Below are 19,495 nucleotides of genomic sequence, written 5' to 3'. Positions count from 1 at the left end.
TGGAACTGAGGTTTAGCATTGGGGTTCACAGCCACATCTAGCCTGCTCAGATGTGGCCAACTCAACAAATCATCACCTTTTGTAGAGACATAGATCTTAACGCTTATATGTCTCCCACCTAACTCAAGGTACGTCTCAAAATATGCCAAAGTTTTGCTGGAACTACCTCTACAGTACGTAACTTATTAGTATACACACATTTTTGTTTCATAATCCCTTCTTGAAATGATGGTAAGATGTGAAAACACTCAAACCTCATAAGTAAATCTACTCCATCCACCTTCACCAACTCACTGGGATGTTCATCATGTTCACTAAAATCACCAATTTGAATTACAAAGTTCAAAGTTCAAAAAGTACTTCATTCGGTTAAAAGGCAATAACCATAAAAGCAACAACATGAAATTTACAGTTTTACACAGGGACATTTAAAAAGTGACAGGTCTATTACATTTCATTCCATTTACATATCACTAATTGATTTGCGTAATTTAAAAACATGTTTAAAAAACCTTAAAACTACAGTGTCATGAAGCCTAAACCCCTTCAGGAAAACCCACCCCTTTCTTGTGCACCCAGCACGCTTCAATTGTCAGTGTGATTGTGTACAGTAAATCATGACTTTCCTTTGTATAGTAACATCGGGCTATTTCTAATATTCATGACTTTCCTTTTTTGTTACCACTTTATATTGCCTTGCTTTTTCTTGCATCCCAGTGTAATTGGAAAGATCCTCGTTCTGTAAATAAAGTGAGCCTTTGCCTGTGCACAGCCTGAAGTTCAAGATGCCTGCCTCCATGCAGGTAAGAGCCCTGTGTTCAAGTCCCAGCGTTTCACGCACGCACGTTGACTGTGCGCGACTGGGTGCGGCTGGGTGCGGTTCCCTATTTAAACCGCACCCAACTTTCCAGACGATGCTTTGCCTTCCGCCCAGCGTAGAAGAAGGTTCGCGCTCGGAGCCTCGCAGGAACTCTTCAAAGGAACGGATGGAAAACCGGCTAGACAGCGATCACAGAAGCATTTCATCCTCGAAGGAAAGCTAAGTGCAAACCTTTATTTCTTTCTTCAAGGCGCCCTTCGCAAGCAAGTTCAAGAGGTTTTTTTTGGACAATAAAACTTTCTCGGAGAAGAAACAGAAGGTTACTTGGAACTTTTAATGGAAACATTGTGTTTTAGACAAACCTGTATTACAAGAATATATTGTGATAATTAGGTTTCTTGGTGTTAGTGAATGCTTGGAGCTTAAGTTGAAAGAAGTGCGCTCAAGTTAATCTATGAATAGTGCAAAACTTCATCTTAGTAATTATTTTTCGAAAAGATACCAAACAGTCTGTGATGTAAAAGAAAGATACCTTTTGAATGTATTAGTCTTTTGTACCAGTTCTTTTCAGCCTAAAAAGAATCCCTAATTGGAAGGAGACCAACAAGAAAAAATACAGTAAGTGAATGTCTAGGAGTTTTGTGTTCTTAAAGAAAGAATTTGAGAAATACTTTCTAATTCAGGTTTCTTGTTTCTAAACCTCCTAAAGGTCGTTTTTCCAAGAAAAGACTGCGCTAGACTGACAACAAGAGGTATCTGACGCCTTGACCATCATAACAAAACAAGACAAAGAAATACTGGACGAAGACAAGACTACACTGATCGCAGGTAGGCGTTTAGGCAAACAAGACACTCGCTCTACAACAGTGGGAGGGGGTAGGTAGGGAAGGCTAGTGTTTAGATTTTTAGGGTAGTTAAGAAAAGATCAGAGGTGGCTCCTATAGTAAAATCTTGGTACTTGTTGATTCGCAGGTCGACAGCAAGAACAAACCAACAACCCAACGTCCACGTCCAGTACCGGCCCTCTTCCCTAATTTCTAGTTTAAGTCTTGCTGTGAATTGTAATTCAGTAAGGTTTTAGTTAGTAGTCTGGGAAGTTGGTCCCTTGCGTCTCTGCGAAATCTTCTACGTCTTCCACGAGGCTTCAGCTTCAAGACAAGGTAAGGGACGACGTAGCCAGTCTTGACAGAAGGCAAAGCCCACGAGAATCATTTCACCCAGACGCAATGGATCAAGTGACCTTACAAGATCTTGCAACCATCTTGGAAGAGTTAAGACAGGAAAATGTAGCCTTACGTAGGGACATGTCTACCCTCCAAGATGCAATTCAGACTTCAGCAACCTATCAGAGTACCTCTTCGGATTCCGGTTCCCAAACTCGGATTCAAGTAGTAACGCCAGTCCCAACTCCCTTAGCGCAGCCTGAGAGGTTTTATGGGGACTGTAATAAGTTCTCAGTATTTTTACAGCAGTGTCATTTACATTTCATAGCTAAAACTTCCGCATTTCCTGATGATTCGTCCAAGGTAGTATTTATGTTATCTTATTTAGGTGGTGACGCAGCTCTTTGGTCAGTCCCTCTGGTAGAAAATGATGACCGAATATTATATAATTTTAAGGATTTTGAGCGTGCTTTAAAAAAGATGTTTGCAAAACATGTATTTGTTCAATCCGCGGATAATGAACTTCTTAGTTTAAAACAGGGATCCTCCGATCTGCTTCATTACATCTCTTTGTTTAATCGCTTGGTTTTAGAAGCTGATTGGCCGTATGACAAAAGAGTTTCAATTTCCTACAGGGGGTTAAAAGACGAGCTGAAGGACATGATAACTCAAATTTTAGAACCTCCAGATGACATCAGTGAATTCATAGATCTAGTTGTAAAATTAAACCACCGTTTGTCTGAAAGAAGAGGAGAAAATGGAAAGTCCGAACACAAATTAGTTTTCTTGAAAGAAAAAACGACTAGAGAGGTCAGTCCCAGAGTTGATTCTGCAGAACCAATGCAAATAGGTACCATTCGAGGTCCAATTTCTAAAGAGGAAATGGAAAAGAGACCGAGATTGAACCAATGCCTTTACTGTGTCCGGCTCGGCCTAATAAGGTTAAGACTAAGACCTCTGAGATAGCCATCACCCAAGAAGCTTCGGGAAACGAGAGTGCTCGGTAAGGATAGAGGCCAGTTTATCGAGTAAAGATCCCAGTTTGGCCTCGACTCTTCCACCTTTAGGGTGCAAGCATTTCAGTATTTTAGTTGAATTAAGAAGCCCAGCTCCAGCCTATTACTCTAGACAAGTAGAAGCAATAATAGATTCGGGAGCTACAGGTAATTTTATTGATACACACTTTTTTCAGAAATTAGGATTTAATTCAATCCTTAAGGAACATCCAGAAGTAGTTGGAGCTGTTGATGGCAAAGAATTGTCATCTGGTCCAATCTGTAGACAATCTGAATTGTTAGAAATGGATTGTTCAAAAGTTCACAGGGAGAAAATTCATTTTGACATCATTGATGCTCCTCAATTCAAATTAATCCTTGGAATTCCTTGGTTGATTTAACACAACCCCCTTATCGACTGGGTATCTAAAACAGTGACCTTTAAATCTTCCCATTGTACACAACATTGTTTTCTGCTAGAAGAGAAGGAAGATGTAATCCAGGGTTTTGACTTTAGAACAGAAGCAGCACCAAAAGTTTTAGTCTTAGATGGAGTGCCTACAGAATACTCTGATCTTCTAAATGTTTTCGACAAAAAGAGGGCAAACACTCTACCACCACACAGGGACTTTGACTGCAGAATTGATCTGGTGCCTGGTGCCACCCTGCCCTGTAGTAGGATATACGCCCTAACCGAAAAGGAGAATGAACACCTTAGAGAGTATCTTGACGAATACCTTGCAAATGGCTTTATACGACATTCCAAATCGCCTGTGTCGTCTTCTCTTTTTTTCATTCCGAAAAAAAGGAGGGGAATTGCGCACGTGCATAGATTATAGAGCTCTGAACAATGTAACCATTAAGAATAGATATCCTCTGCCTCTTATTCCCACACTTTTGGACCAGATTAAGAAGGCAACCATTTATACAAAGTTGGATCTGCGTGGAGCGTACCATCTTGTGCGAGTACGAAAGGTAGACGAGTGGAAGACGGCCTTTCGCACCAAGTTTGGTCTCTTTGAGTACCAAGTAATGCCTTTCGGACTCTGCAACGCTCCAGCAGCCTTTCAATTTTTTATAAATGAAGTTTTGCACAAATTCATAGATGTATGTTGTGTAGTATACATAGATGATATTCTCATATACTCCAACTCAGAGGAAGAACATGTGCAACAAGTTCGTGCTATTCTCCAAAAACTGCTTTCAAATTCCCTTTACGTAAAGCTTGAAAAGAGTCTGTTTCACGTGACTAAGGTGGATTTTCTTGGTTATGTCATCAGTCCCATGGGAATCGAGATGGATCCTAACAAAGTTAATGCAGTCAGTTCTTGGCCTAGTCCCACTTCAGTGAAACAAATTCAAAGCTTTTTAGGATTTGCGAATTTTTACCGCCGATTCATACAAGACTTTTCACGAATAATAACTCCCATTACTAAGTTGTTAAGAAAAGGCGTAAAATTCCTTTGGTCAGCCCCTGCAGAAGAAGCTTTTCAAGAGCTAAAAAAGAGATTTACGTCAGCTCCAGTTCTGTCCCATCCTGATCCTAGTCAACCCTTCATAGTAGAAGCTGACGCTTCACAATTTGCTTTGGGTGGCATATTATCTCAAAGAGATCTAGATACAGGACAAATGCATCCAATAGCCTATTATTCCAGGAAATTGTCTGAAGCTGAACAATATTATGCAATCGCTGATAAAGTACTATTGGCAATAAAGGCAGTATTTGGAGAATGGCGTCACTATTTGCTTGGAGCTCGTCATCCTGTAACCATATACACTGATCACAGAAATCTTCAGGCTTTAAAGTCTGTAAAAGCTCTTTCTGCGAGACAGTTACGATGGTCATTATTCTTCAATGATTATAATTTTGTAATCTCTTACCGACCAGGGAAAGAGAATCTAAAAGCTGACGCCTTATCCCGAATTGGGGATAAAGGTCCTGATCAACCAGATAAAATACTTCCTGTAATCCCTACTTCTTGTTTTCAGGCTAGTTTATCCATTTGTGATATTATTACCGAAATTAAGAAGGCCTTGGAAGTAAAGAATTTCGATCTGTGGAAAAAAGAACATCCTTTTCTTCAGGAAAGAGACAAATTGCTACTGGTTCATGACCTTATTTTTGTACCTACCGAATCACTTAGAAAAGACATTATTCATCTTCATCACGAGCCTCCTTTAGCTGCTCATCCCAGTATCTTGAAAACCTATGAGCTCATCAAAAGAGATTTCTGGTGGCCCTCGATATTCCTAGACATTCAACAATTTGTAGAGACATGTAGCATCTGTATTCAAAACAAAGTCTCTCATCAAGCTCCAAGTGGTTTGTTGATGCCACTTCCTATTCCACCTCTGCCGTGGCGTACGATATCTTTAGACTTCATTGTTGAACTGCCTGAAAGCAAGAAGGGATTTACAACAATTTTAACTGTAGTTGATCAATTTTCTCATATGGCTCATTTCATTCCCCTAAAAGGACTCCCCTCTGCTATAGAACTAGCTCATCTAATTATGACTCATATCATTCGTTTACATGGCATTCCCTCAGTGGTAATTTCTGATAGAGGATCTCAATTTATATCTCAAGTTTGGCGCAATTTAAGTTCTTTGCTTCACATGGAGGTAAAACTGTCTTCTAGTTACCACCCTCAGACTGATGGTTTAACAGAACGAACCAACCAGACCATTGAACAATTCCTTCGTTGTATGCTGCCTGGAGCATCAGAAGAATGGTCTGATCTTTTAAGTCCTTTAGAATTCGCCTATAACAATCTGGAACATTCCTCAATCAAAATGTCTCCATTCTTTTGTAATTACGGATTTCATCCCAAAAGTATTCCTAAGCTTACTGACAAGATCGAGTCTGTACCAGCAGTTTCTGAATATGTTTCTAAACTTTTTGCAATCCAAGAAGAGGCTAGATATAATTTGGCTAAGGCAAAAGAAACTCAAAAAGGTGCAACTGATAAACATAGAACCAAACAACCAGAATATAAGATTGGAGACAGGGTATGGTTAAGTACCAAGAATTTAAAACTAAAGGGAAATAAGAAATGTAACCCTAAATTCATAGGTCCTTTTCCAATAAAAAAGGTTGTCAACCCTGTTTGTGTAAAATTAGATCTTCCCCGAAAATATTTGATACATCCAGTTTTCCATGTGTCTTTGGTGAAACCTTTCCATTCCCAAACCCGCCTGATTCAATCACCTCCCTCCGTTGAAATTAAGGGATATCCAGAATTCGAGGTAAAATCAATCTTAGATTCTAAGAGAGTCAGAGGAAAACTTTTCTATCTGGTAGATTGGAAAGGATATGGCCCAGAGGAAAGATCATGGGAACCTTTGGAACACCTAAGAAATGCTCCGAAGGTAATTAGGATTTTTCATCTTCGACACCCTGACAAACCAAAACCTATATCTACAGTCCTTGGGGGGGATCTTGAGGAGGGAGTACTGTAATGAAGCCTAAACCCCTTCAGGAAAACCCACCCCTTTCCCGTGCACCCAGCACGCTTCAATTGTCAGTGTGATTGTGTACAGTAAATCATGACTTTCCTTTGTATAGTAACATCGGGCTATTTCTAATATTCATGACTTTCCTTTTTTGTTACCACTTTATATTGCCTTGCTTTTTCTTGCATCCCAGTGTAATTGGAAAGATCCTCGTTCTGTAAATAAAGTGAGCCTTTGCCTGTGCACAGCCTGAAGTTCAAGATGCCTGCCTCCATGCAGGTAAGAGCCCTGTGTTCAAGTCCCAGCGTTGCATGCACGCACGTTGACTGTGCGCGACTGGGTGCGGCTGGGTGCGGTTCCCTATTTAAACCGCACCCAACCTTCCAGAAGACGCTTTGCCTTCCGCCCAGCGTAGAAGAAGGTTCGCGCTCGGAGCCTCGCAGGAACTCTTCAAAGGAACGGATGGAAAACCGGCTAGACAGCGATCACAGAAGCATTTCATCCTCGAAGGAAAGCTAAGTGCAAACCTTTATTTCTTTCTTCAAGGCGCCCTTCGCAAGCAAGGTCAAGAGTTTTTTTTTGGACAATAAAACTTTCTCGGAGAAGAAACGGAAGGTTACTTGGAACTTTTAATGGAAACATTGTGTTTTAGACAAACCTGTATTACAAGAATATATTGTGATAATTAGGTTTCTTGGTGTTAGTGAATGCTTGGAGCTTAAGTTGAAAGCTAGGTAGAATCATTGTAAGTGCGCTCAAGTTAATCTATGAATAGTGCAAAACTTCATCTTAGTAATTATTTTTCGAAAAGATACCAAACAGTCTGTGATGTAATGTATTATTCTTTTGTACCAGTTCTTTTCAGCCTAAAAAGAATCCCTAATTGGAAGGAGACCAACAAGAAAAAATACAGTAAGTGAATGTCTAGGAATTTTGTGTTCTTAAAGAAAGAATTTGAGAAATACTTTCTAATTCAGGTTTCTTGTTTCTAACCCTCCTAAAGGTCGTTTTTCCAAGAAAAGACTGCGCTAGACTGACAACAAGAGGTATCTGACGCCTTGACCATCACAACAAAACAAGACAAAGAAATACTGGACGAAGACAAGACTACACTGATCGCAGGTAGGCGTTTAGGCAAACAAGACACTCACTCTACAACAGTGGGAGGGGGTAGGTAGGGAAGGCTAGTGTTTGGATTTTTAGGGTAGTTAAGAAAAGATCAGAGGTGGCTCCTATAGTAAAATCTTGGTACTTGTTGATTCGTAGGTCGACAGCAAGAACAAACCAACAACCCTAACGTCCACGTCCAGTACCGGCCCTCTTCCCTAATTTCTAGTTTAAGTCTTGCTGTGAATTGTAATTCAGTAAGGTTTTAGTTAGTAGTCTGGGAAGTTGGTCCCTTGCGTCTCTGCGAAATCTTCTACGTCTTCCACGAGGCTTCAGCTTCAAGACAAGGTAAGGGACGACGTAGCCAGTCTTGACATACAGCAACAGTTAAAACCATGTCCATTCTCTGACATTCTAAAAATGCTGGGCGGCATCTATTTAAATTCATTTCTTTAAGGAATGGGATTATGAGTTTCCTACGTGGCATAATATAGAATTTACAAAAAAATAAAATATGGATGTCAGATTGGGGAGAGGAATCATCACACGGGCAAGTGGGTAAATTTCGCGACCCTGAATTTGTTTCTGGGAAGGACAAGAGTCTAAAAAGTATGTTTAATCTAAAACGGGTCAAGAGAAATCGATCATGATTAGACATCGGGAGGGTTAAATATGGCTGAGCTTTGTTGCCAGATAATAACAAGATGTGCGAGGTAACTGTCTTTTTTCTCATTTCCTCTCGCCTTCTCTTGTCTTTGAGGTATTCCAAACATATTTTTTTCAGCATTTTCCTGGGTATGTTCCCCATGGTAAGTGGCTCCTCATAGTATTGACGGCAACCAATTTGGGTCAAAAAACGTTTGACATAAACTAGCCAATCAAGTCTACCCACATTTTCCAGTTTTAGTACGTCCTGTAACATAGCCCGGTTCATGACACATTCGTTAGTTGTCCATACCCTGTGCCACAAGAGGATGGGTTGTATTCTAATTATATCCGAAATATAGGGTTGTCCCAGTTCAATATGACAAATGTAAGTCGAAACACTTTGTGGTACCACTAGGACATCCCTCAAAAATTTGTTTTCGGCTATTTGGATATATTCTACGTTCAAATACCCCCAAAGGCCGGCACCATACAGTGCTACCGATGTGCATGTGGCATTATATATAGTCAAGATTTCTCTTATTGGTTTTTTACCCAGTTTTTTTATAAAAGTCTTTAAGGCCATTATAGTTTTTTGGAACAAAAGAGTTCTGGCCTTAACAGCGCTTGTCCAAACCCCAGATTCATGAAATAAAATACCCAAATATGGGAAAGTAGTAGTATTTTCTGATGGTACGTTATTTATAAACATGGTTTTCATCTGCTTTCCAGATCTTGTGCCACAGTTCATGGAGAAAGTTTTGCTACAATTGATTTTTAGATCTAGACTCAACATGAACTTCTCAAATGATGATATCAATTTCTGTAGGGCCAAGGGAGCGCGTGCCATTAGGACTGCGTCGTTCGCATACAGGAGTGCAGGGATAGGTCTCTTACCAGCCCTGGGCATATCCCTACACTCCTGCAGTAGACGATGCTCAAGTCCTTTTTTTTAGAGCAGGAATAGGAAGGGGCCCAGAACACACCCCTGATGTACTCCACGCCCCACCTCAAATTTTCTAGTGCATTCACTCCCCTTACCATAACGGACTGAGGCTGTAGTACCTGAGTATAACTCTCTCAGGAAGCAGATAATAGGATCTTCCACGCCCAACCCCTTCAAGATTGCCCACAGTTTAGTGTGTGACACACAATCGAACGCTGATGAAAGGTCAACAAACGTAAAATACAGATTTTCACTTTTTACCCTAGTGTACTTTTGCTGAACAATCATTAAATGTAAGCATTGTTCAACAGTTCCAATGCCCTTCTGGAAACCATACTGTAGGTCACTCATTATGTCATTTTCCCCCGCCCAGCTCTGAAGTCTTGCCAGGATAATTCTTCCGAGGATTTTTACGGATGAGTCAAGGAGGGAGATTGGCCTATAGCAGGAACAATTTTGTCTATCTCCCTTCTTGTGTATGGGTACAATCACCGATGTGAACCATGACGAAATAAGGTCCCCAGCAAGGGCTGCATTGAAAAGCAGCGTCAGCATAGGGCCCCAGATCTCAGTATTTGCTTTATATAGATCTGCAGGAATCCCATCAGGCCCTGCTGCCTTGCCTCCCTTCGTTGTTTTCACACCCATCATGACTTCATCCAAAGTTATTACCAATTTTTCAACCCCTAGTCCCTTAATGCCAGTTGGCATAGATAAAAAATCTAAAGTATAGAAATCATCTTGGGACCTATAGAGATTGTGAGAAATAATCTTCCCAATCCTCCTCAACAATTGCTACCTACATGCGGGCCTTAGAATTGTCAAAGAGGAAAGGGGTGTTAACGGCCCTCCAGAATGCTGAAGCATCTTTGGACAGTGAAGCCTTGCAGAGAGCTGCTAAGGCCTCATTTTTATGACATTTTTTCTATTCTTTAGAGCCTCAGTATATATTTTTCTCAAGCCTCTAATTTCTAACGGGTCTCGGGGTGACCTGTGAATAGCATGTTTCAAGTTGGTCAGTGCCCTTGTACATGCATTGTCAAACCAACTTTTATTGCCCTTTATTCTATTCTTTGCCTCAACGCACAGACAATTTTTAATTTCAGAAGCTATTATATTAAAATGCTCTATTATCTGCTTGCTATGAGACTTCTCCCCAAGGCAAATAGCGAAGCTTTCTGGACAAGCTTTCAGAAGTTTCGCGAGGAACATTTCTGGCACAACCTTACCCCATTTTAGAGTATACCCATTCTGCCTCCCCAGAACCACATCAGAGACTGTCCCTCTCGGGAACTTGTCATCATACTGTTCATAGAAGGGGTTGTCAACCTCAATTATTTGGGGCAGATGGTCACTTAAGGGTAACTCTATAGTCTTTATCCTGTCGATCTTGTGACTAAAACTATTTGAGGCAATAATAAAATCAATAGTCGACGATGCTCCTCTACCGATAAATGTGGGGCCGAAGGGGGTAGGTTTTTGAGCAATTTCATTAGCATATCCTAAGTCACAGATAAACAGTAATTCATTTAATAAATCCCCGATCAAGGAGTGGTCAAAATGTGTTAAATTAATATCTTGCTCCAACATTAGTCCACAAGTCCCTCGTTTACCCTTTGAGCAGAGTGGACAATTAAACCCCTCCCCCCCATAAAATTATCAGTTCCCTATGGTTTTTGTCGATTTCATGTTGTAAATCATTTCTAAGCATTTTAAGGATGTTGGGAATTTCATTTTTCGGAATGTTGTTGTAAAAGTTTACAACAACAAAATGAATTCCCTTCTTAGTAATTAAGGTTATTACTTGATAGAAACTAGATTTAGAAATAAAATTAACTTTCTTGTACGTAAGCTGGTTTGAAAGAAAAGTAATTAGGCCTCCCCTTGCTCTTCCATGTTGACCCCCCACGGCCGGGGTAAAGAAGGTTCTATAACCATTTATAAATACTGGATCAGTAGACCAGGTTTCTTGAAAGGCCATAATATCCTGATCATTTATAACATTTACCCAGGATGGAATATTAATTTTATTCCTCAGCCCTGCCACATTCCAGAATAGGAGTGTACAGGATTTCCAAAGCTCATTTGCTACAAGATCACCCACAGAATTATTGCCCAAAGCCTTTTCAGGAAGGGAACTAGCTCTACTATTGTCCCCCTTTTTAGGTCTCGGACCAGAAATGCTGGCTTGCTAGCTTCCGGGAGAAGATCTTATGTTTCTTAGTAGGGTCGTTTAACCCTCCTCTCTCCTCCATTGGCTGGCTTCCTAAACGGAGGCCTGCCATTGGAGGAGAGAGCCGTCCCTCCAATGAAGCTCCGTCTTTTTCGGATTCGGGGGCGTGATTCTTTGCGTTCTTTAGACAGTGACGTTGTCTGTCACTCAGAACCACAAAACCACGCCCCCGAAAAATTCAGAAGCTTGCAGCCGCCATTTTGCAGCTGTCTCTCTGAGCACCTACAGGCTCTCACCCAGGGTCCTAGTGTGTCCTGGTAGCCATGTTCCACGGCTTGCTCTCTGGTCTGGGTCCTATGTCCGCGTTACACAGTCTAGCTCCTTGAAGCGCCGCCCGTAGTCTGGTCCAGGGAGCTCAGTCCACGGTCTGCCCCCTAGGGGCACGCTCCATAGACTGGCCCTGGGAGCACCACAACGTGTGTGTCTGGCCCTGGGAGCACAGCCTGTCATCCAGGAGCACGTTTTACGCTCCGCTCCCTGATACTGTGGTGCGTTGTGTTGTCCCCGGGAGCGTATTGCATAGTCTGGCCCCCGGGAGAAAGCCTCTCCCCGGGGGCCCGGGGACCACAGTTCTCAGCATGTCACCGAGTGCGTGTTCCGAGGTCTGGTGCCTGAGAGCACAGTCGGCGCCCTTAGGTCGCGTTGCATTGTCAGGTCCTTATGCTCTTGTTGCATAGCCTGGCCCCTGGAGCAGTCCACAGCCGGTAGCCCGGGGACATGTTACATAATCTGGCCCCAGGGAGCACAGCCGGCCCCCTGTGTTCGTGCTGCACTCTCCGCTCCCGGGGATGGGGAGCACGGTCCACAGCGTGTGCCCCGGAGCACAGGCATGCATACAGCGCGTTCAGGCTTCACGTCCCCTGGGGCGTGTTGCACAGCGAGTGTCCTGCGAGCCCGTACTCTACGCAGGTCCATGCAGTGAGCTGTGCGGTGAAGGTCCGTGTGACCCTGGTGCAGGCACGGGTTCCAGCGACCACTGCAGCAGGGACTGGACTGCTGGGGGCACTTTACAGCCTGGCACCGTGTATCGGTGCCTGTGTGAGCCTGATCGGTGCCCGTGTGAGCCTTCACAGCCCTCTGCACGTGTGTCCTGTAGCAGCCTCATATGTGGTTGGGTCGTATAAGACATTTGTGTATCGGTGCCAGACTTTGGGGTCTGTATAAGAGTGAATTAAGGCGCCGTGTGTCCGCAGCTCAATGCAGGGTTGCTCTGTGCTGGTGCAGGCCTGGGTATGGACGTGTCTAGGGTCACCGAAACCAGTGCCTCACTCTGGGTCCATATAATCCTGCTCTGTGGTTCGGTGCTGTTTGACACTGCTCTCTAGTGCGTCTGTATGAGTGGGATCTCTGACTGCCCCCCTACACGCCTGCTATGTGATGGGGAACCAGGTCCCCATTGGCCCTATGGGTCAAGGAACCCCCGCTGGGCTAAGGACTAAGGGCTGCTTTTCGTATGGGTGTGAGGGCATCGTCTATGCAGCCCAGTGGAACACGCACCGTGTATATGTAGAGACGTAAATGCCCCCCGAAAATCCTTCTGGAGATGGTAGGGACCATCGCTCAGGACACCTTGTCCCCCACTGCCGGGTTCCGTAGTACAGTTCATTTTAAAAATATTTGGTCTTCGGGTTCCTTACTAGCATCTTCTGTGACCTCCTTCCTTACAAGTGTGCTCTTTTAATGGGGTTTCTCCCAAACATGCTCTGTAATTGGGTTCCTTTGGGTGCCCTGTAGTCGGTCCCTTGCACACATGCGCAGTAGTCTGGCTCTCCTATACAAGTGTTCACTATGGAACTGAGCTCCATTTAACGATGGCTGCAGTCCGGTTCTCTGAGCGTGCTGTGTTCTCGAGTTCATCTGTGTAGTCACGTTCCTTCAGTGTGTCTTCCCACCATGCTCTGTAGTCAAGCTCGCTCAAGCGTGCGCTGGGGTCGGGTTCGTCTAAAAGCGCTCTAATGCCAACTTCATTCATGCAGTGCCACCGTATCCCCAAATGTGCTTTTTAGGTGGGTGCATTAGAAGCCTGCTCTCTGGCCGGGGTCCTTATAAACCTGCTGTGTATTCGGGTTCCATGCACGCATGCTCCCTGGTCTCATGCTTCCGTTTGTGCAGCAGGTGTAGTCGCACCGAAGCCCATCGAACCCTGATGATGGCTGTATTTCACAGCCCAGACCGCTGCCAGGTGGACCGTCTCCTGCGCTGCACATGGGTCAATGACACACACCCCTATAAACGTGCTGTGTATTCGTGCTCCCTGGTCTCCTGCTTCCATTTGTGCAGCAGGTGCAGTCGCACCGAAGCCCACCGAACCCTAATAATGGGATTTCAGGATTAGCGCGTCGGTAATTAGACGTACTCAACAGACATTAAGACAGTCTTGTGTAAAGAAAGGAACTCGTGCAGATGCATGGATATATTGGAATGTGGACGCACAAGTAAAGAGTGCCTTAAATTGACTCAGCGTAACTTCCGTACTTACAGCGCTTAGAAGTGACACTTGGGGCATGACGAGCTATACAAACACGTTGCTATCCTACAAACGGAAGGCATGTGCCAAGAGGGAAGCTCTTCCAGTTTGTATGGATAATATGGGCGTGTTGATACAATAGTCTATTACGAATTTCATTCATCTGGAAACCAGGAGGCAGAAAGCAACATTTTACTTGTGTTAAATTGTTAGGGATGATGAATTACACCTTCGGGTAAAGTTCGCGCTATATAAAATCGCACAAATAAATAAATAAATAAAAATGAATTCAAAAGCAGCAAATATTTGATTTTGTGGCTTTTACTGAACTGTATTCCCACTTGCACTGATACTGTGTGTTCGTCTGCGAAATGCAATAGGCTTACTGAGATGAAAATATTTATAGGCGCTGCGCACACGCGATAGGTCACGATGCATGTATACAGAGACCTAAAGACATATTGCCTTTGTTTAACGATCCCCCGAGTGCCCCCCAGTTCCCTTTTCCGAAACGGTGCAGCATTCTAGTCTTTACTCGCTGTCCGGCTCCATATTCGCTCTCTCATCGGCGCTGTCTTTCGCCTAAGTGGGCAGGATGCTCAGATACACAAATCTGTGCTTAATTTGAGCCGGTGGTTTCCGGTGCTCGGCACCAGCAATTCTTGGTCAGCATTGGTACCTATGACAGTTCTTTTAATCCAGAGATGAGCACAATAGCTGTTGTTTATTAATTCAATATTCATTAAGAATGACTAATACCTCTCGCCAAAGCCATTATTTTAACTTTAATGTCCTGAAATTGTCAGAATTGTCACACTTGTAGGGACTCATTAGTTATGCTGTTACTATATAATTGACAGCGGCAATGGGCAGTGCAAGCAGAAGTGGCCTGCCGACTAAAGCCCTGGCACTTATGGTATTACAAATTAGGCACTATATATGAAGCGGATATAAGGACACCAGGGTGGTCCAATCTGCCCTTTTACCTGCCACTGCCTGTAATAAGTTCTCCCTCATCACTAGATGGTCTTTTCTCCGACCTCATCGTTCACGCTTATCATGTCTCGCAGACGGAGTTTACAAGATTGTTTGTTGTTTTTCGGTAAGGCGCACGGGGTGCAGGAAATATTACCTTTTTATTGCTCTGTGCAAATATGTACTTTTCCTTGGTTCACGGGGTGGATGAGATTGGCAAAGCAAAGCAGGACACGTGGAACAAAAGGCAAACCTACCATGAACTGCAGGTGAATTTGAGCACACCCGGTGGCGTACCTCGGACCCCAGAGCAAGCAGCCCCTGCTTGTAAATACAGCCACAATTGTGGTTTACTGGGCCCCGGTGCCAGTGCACCTGTTGCACAGTGGATGGCTCCACCACCGAGCACGCACGCCTCAGGATTCGCAGCCTCTGCTGGAATGTGAAGGGACAGTTAGCACCCGAGTGAGACCCGGGCAGTTACTCCTGTTATGGGGGCAGCGCCTGTAGCTGGGTTTAGGACACATACATGCAGCATGCACTGTTGTCCAACATTCCTGTCTAATGTACACACTAATGACGCAGACCCTGCGCGGCCTCTCCCTGCTCACACACCGAGCGCCCCCTTGTGCTTGAGAGGCAGTAATTCAAGAGCCTTGTACATTCCTAGGTCCAAGCATAACTCGCCTAATTCGGGTATTTTTCATTGTTTTTGGGATCTGTAGTCCATTTCAACCCTTAAGAAAATGTGGTCTACAAGCTCCATAATGCAAATAAAAGTACTGGATGAGCTACTAACGCGTGGCCCTGGGAAATGAGAGATCTCTGCCCTAGCATGTACACCCCTGCCCGGCACTCCCCAGCCTCACCTCCCTGCTGCAGGAACCTAGAATCGTCTAGACCCCAGGTCCGCCTTGACTCCGTTTTACTGTGCCTTAGCAGGTGAGTGGGTGGACCCCCGGGCCTATGCACTACACCCATCTCCCTTCAATTTTTTTTAAATGTGTATATATTTATTTATTAGAGATGTTGTACAGCGATGACCACGTGGAGTCGAACTCGAAGCTTTAGACCGGAGTAAGGGAATGAAGCCAGCCATTTCTGGAACATGTATACATAAACACATCAGTTGTTAGTCTAGAAGCGTGTTAGTTTCCATGTCTGCCTCTTCTTCTGCATATATTTGTTCTGTGCTACACTTGTGCATTTAAAATAAACCATCTTCAATGGGCAGGAACATTCCGCTGCACCCACCTCAGCGGGCCGTCCCACCCACGCCTTGCCGTCTGAGTCACTCTGTACTACTCACTCTTCACTACTGAAACTAAAAATACACTTTGTATATGTAGGGGTGTGGCTGTGCATGTAAATGTGTGTGGCTCTATAACTCTTTACTACTCACTCTCTCACTATTTAATACTCACTCTTTCACTTTTTACTACTCGCTCTCTAATACTCTCTTTACTAATAACTCTCCTACTCACTATCAACTACTTGCTCTACTACTCTACTACTTACTCTGTGTGTGGGTGCTAATGCAATAGGCCTTGCATATGCAAGCGATTAAGCTATTGGCAATATAAATGACAATGCCATTTATTTATGATTAAAAAAAAAATGTCATGAGCAATGCCAGTAGCTCTACCTTTAATAATGCCGAGACCATTGCATTGTAAATGCTTGTTTAACACTGGGGTACTTAAGATCTTACAGTAATCATGTTCAGTATCGTCATAAGTCATTTTTAAGACCAAGTCTGCTTGGCTAGTAACCTTGTTACCCTCCCCTGACATCTGTTCTTTTAATTTCCCCCTGAGCTCATCTGTAATGACCCCTGAGCCTAGTAAAGTGGTCTGACAAGTGTCCTTCTTTTGTCAATCCACATATCCAAGGCCTGAGAATACGTCAAATCGATTATGGGTTGGTACATTATAAACCGGTGTGGCCGGACCTCTATTGTCTCAGAAATAATTATTTCCATGATTAGGTCCCGGAGTTAGTAAATAAGGGTGCAATTGATGGAAATTAAATGGTCTGTATATCTGGGAAAAAGAAGTCTGGCTAGATCCATATTGGTTGAAGCCAGGCCTGACTATAGGCTGCCTTACTGACTCCCTGTTTTTAAACTGTTGGACTGGGAAGTATGGATAGAAGTAGCTAAGATAATGAGTAGTGACGGAATCGCTACTTCTTGTATCGTACCAGTCCCCAATATGCCTAACCGCTCTGTGATCTTTAAAGTTTACAATAATTACGTCCCCTTTCTTATCTTTGGGACGTGAACCTACCCAGATTGCACGCCTAACATTTAAAATTTCCCCATTAATATGGGCAGGCAGGGGTCTGTTATTGCGTAACCAATGGGTCACTTTATTTCTTAGAGCTCGATGATCTTCCCTAGAACCCGTAGGGAGCTCGGGAACCCCTGCCATAACTATAGCATAGGGCGCAGCTTCTGGCGGTAGATCGACTATTCTATCTAAGGGCCGGTTTATATTGTGAGAATTCCCTATCCCATTCTCCTTAATAATCTTATTTTGTAGAGGCTTGACTCTATCTTCCACAACCAAATTTTTCCCCCTTGGTTATCTGCTTTGCTTAAAGTTTGAATATCAAGCGCAAGCTTTTTATTGTACAGAGGGCAGGTTTGTACTTTTTTCGGGGGAGGGACAGTTGTATTTTTCGCAGCTTGGTTTATTTTTCTAGAGGGTGTAGAGCATAATGAGACTTGTTTGGGTGCTGATATCGTGCTGGCAGATGTTCCTCTAGATTTTATAATATTTACACCCTTTTCCAGATCTGCTAATAAGAGTGTATTTTTTTCTACCTTTTTCACGACCAAGTCTAGGTGCGTGTTACACAAAGTAATCTTCTCTAGCAGGGGCTGTATTAGTTTTTTCACCAAACTTTCAATTTTTCCAAAAAGGCCAGCCTCACTAAGGGAGCAATGAGTTGTCATTAGAGAAACCATAGGAGGAGTTGGTAATTCAGCCACGTCCCCCTGTGTTGAAGTGGAACTCCTCTTCTGTGTCTTAGCTTGCCGAGACATTAATGGACCACCCACTCTTTTTTTAATTTTAACATTTGTGGGAGATATATAATTTTTGTTAAGAGGGGATGCAGGAGAGAATCTGGGGGAGTTTGATAGCCCTTCATCGTCATCACTATTATGCAAACTCGATAAAGATACACGGGTACTAATAGGGGTATTCAACAGGGAAACCTCAGTACTAGAGCGTTCTGACGCTTCACCTTTGTCCTCCCTGCCTCCAATATTTAGTAACCCAGTGTCTGTTACAGTAGTGTATATTTGAGTAGGCGATGGCATTATCCCTATATGCCCCAAGGAGGATCGTTTATCAATCATTTTGTCGGGAGGAGAACCCCTTTTAGAATTAGCTATATCAGTTTCATTCTGATTATGCTTCCCCCTTCGTCTTGATATTGCTTTTTTAAAAGTTCTAGCAGAACGTGGGGGAAGCGGTGCACACTCTGTTTCCATGATGGTAGGGATATCTGGCCGGTCATCCAGCATTTCAGCATGCACCTGGGCTATGGCCGTCACTGCTTTCCCAGGAACAATGGGGGGATTGTAAATCGTAGGTGTGTCAGCAACTAATAATGACACATCATCTTGTATCATTCTAGGACTCCCCTGGCCAAGGGAAGCCCTTCTATCGCTATTAATCTGGTTGATCTTCTTGAGCAAATAATTGTCCATGGGACCTAATCCAGAAGCGACTTTATCAATGTTAACAATTTTACCAATTTTATCTTTAGACATCATACCAACTTGGTTCTACTGCCAGTCAAAAAGGTTATAATAACAGGACAGGCCTATCGCGATCAACGCTTTTACCACAAACAATAATTAAAATATGAACTTCACGGGCAATACATACAGACAGGCCTTCCCTTCAGGATCAAGGTCTATGGCCCAGTCCAGTCTCCTCAGGCCTCGACCCGCGCGCGATCCCGCGACGCGGGGGCTGCAGTGTTTAAATAGCGCCTCCGTGCGCCAATCAGGCAAAGTTGTTTCCGGTGGTGGGGCGCTGGGGTGCCTGGGACTTGTAGTCTCCCTCCGCTCTGCGGCCGCGGGATGTCGTGCTGCGGCGGCGGGAGGGAGACACAGTGGAACTGCAGGAACACCGAGGGGGCAGAGGTCCGTGGCAAGCTGCTGGCGGGTGAATACAGCCCTCAAAATAAATATCGCAACCCGCTTCACCGGGGCTGCAGTGTTTAAATAGCGCCTCCGTGCGCCAATCAGGCAAAGTTGTTTCCGGTGGTGGGGCGCTGGGGTGCCTGGGACTTGTAGTCTCCCTCCGCTCTGCGGCCGCGGGATGTCGTGCTGCGGCGGCGGGAGGGAGACACAATGGAACTGCAGGAACACCGAGGGGGCAGAGGTCCGTGGCAAGCTGCTGGCGGGTGAATACAGCCCTCCAAATAAATATCGCAATTACAATTTCTTGTGCAACTTCTTTTATCTCTCTCCTCAGATTTTCTTTGTTCTATTTCTGCAACATTTTACAAAATGACCTTGTACCCACAGCCATTGCAATATACATTTAAAGCTTGAAAGTCATTTGCATTCGCCCTATGTCCACTTCTCCCTCTGTAAGTGAGAGGAATGGGAAGGCTCTTCTCAGCAAGTGCATCATTTGAAAGTAGGAGCCGGTGATGGACGGAGCCTG

The 19,495-nt window shown here is 43.9% G+C and overlaps 1 protein-coding gene across 2 annotated transcripts in view; it reads right to left on the bottom strand.

The window, feature by feature from the left end:
- The window catches only part of LOC144827366 (cytidine monophosphate-N-acetylneuraminic acid hydroxylase-like), a 537,565-nt gene that overhangs the window by 221,732 nt on the left and 296,338 nt on the right, over positions 1-19,495 (bottom strand). The gene's annotated exons all lie outside the window — the stretch shown is intronic.

This window comes from Lissotriton helveticus, chromosome 4_1 (genome assembly GCF_964261635.1).
Source record: "Lissotriton helveticus chromosome 4_1, aLisHel1.1, whole genome shotgun sequence".
NCBI lineage: Eukaryota > Metazoa > Chordata > Amphibia > Caudata > Salamandridae > Lissotriton > Lissotriton helveticus.
This window is presented reverse-complemented; position numbering and strand designations above follow the sequence as displayed.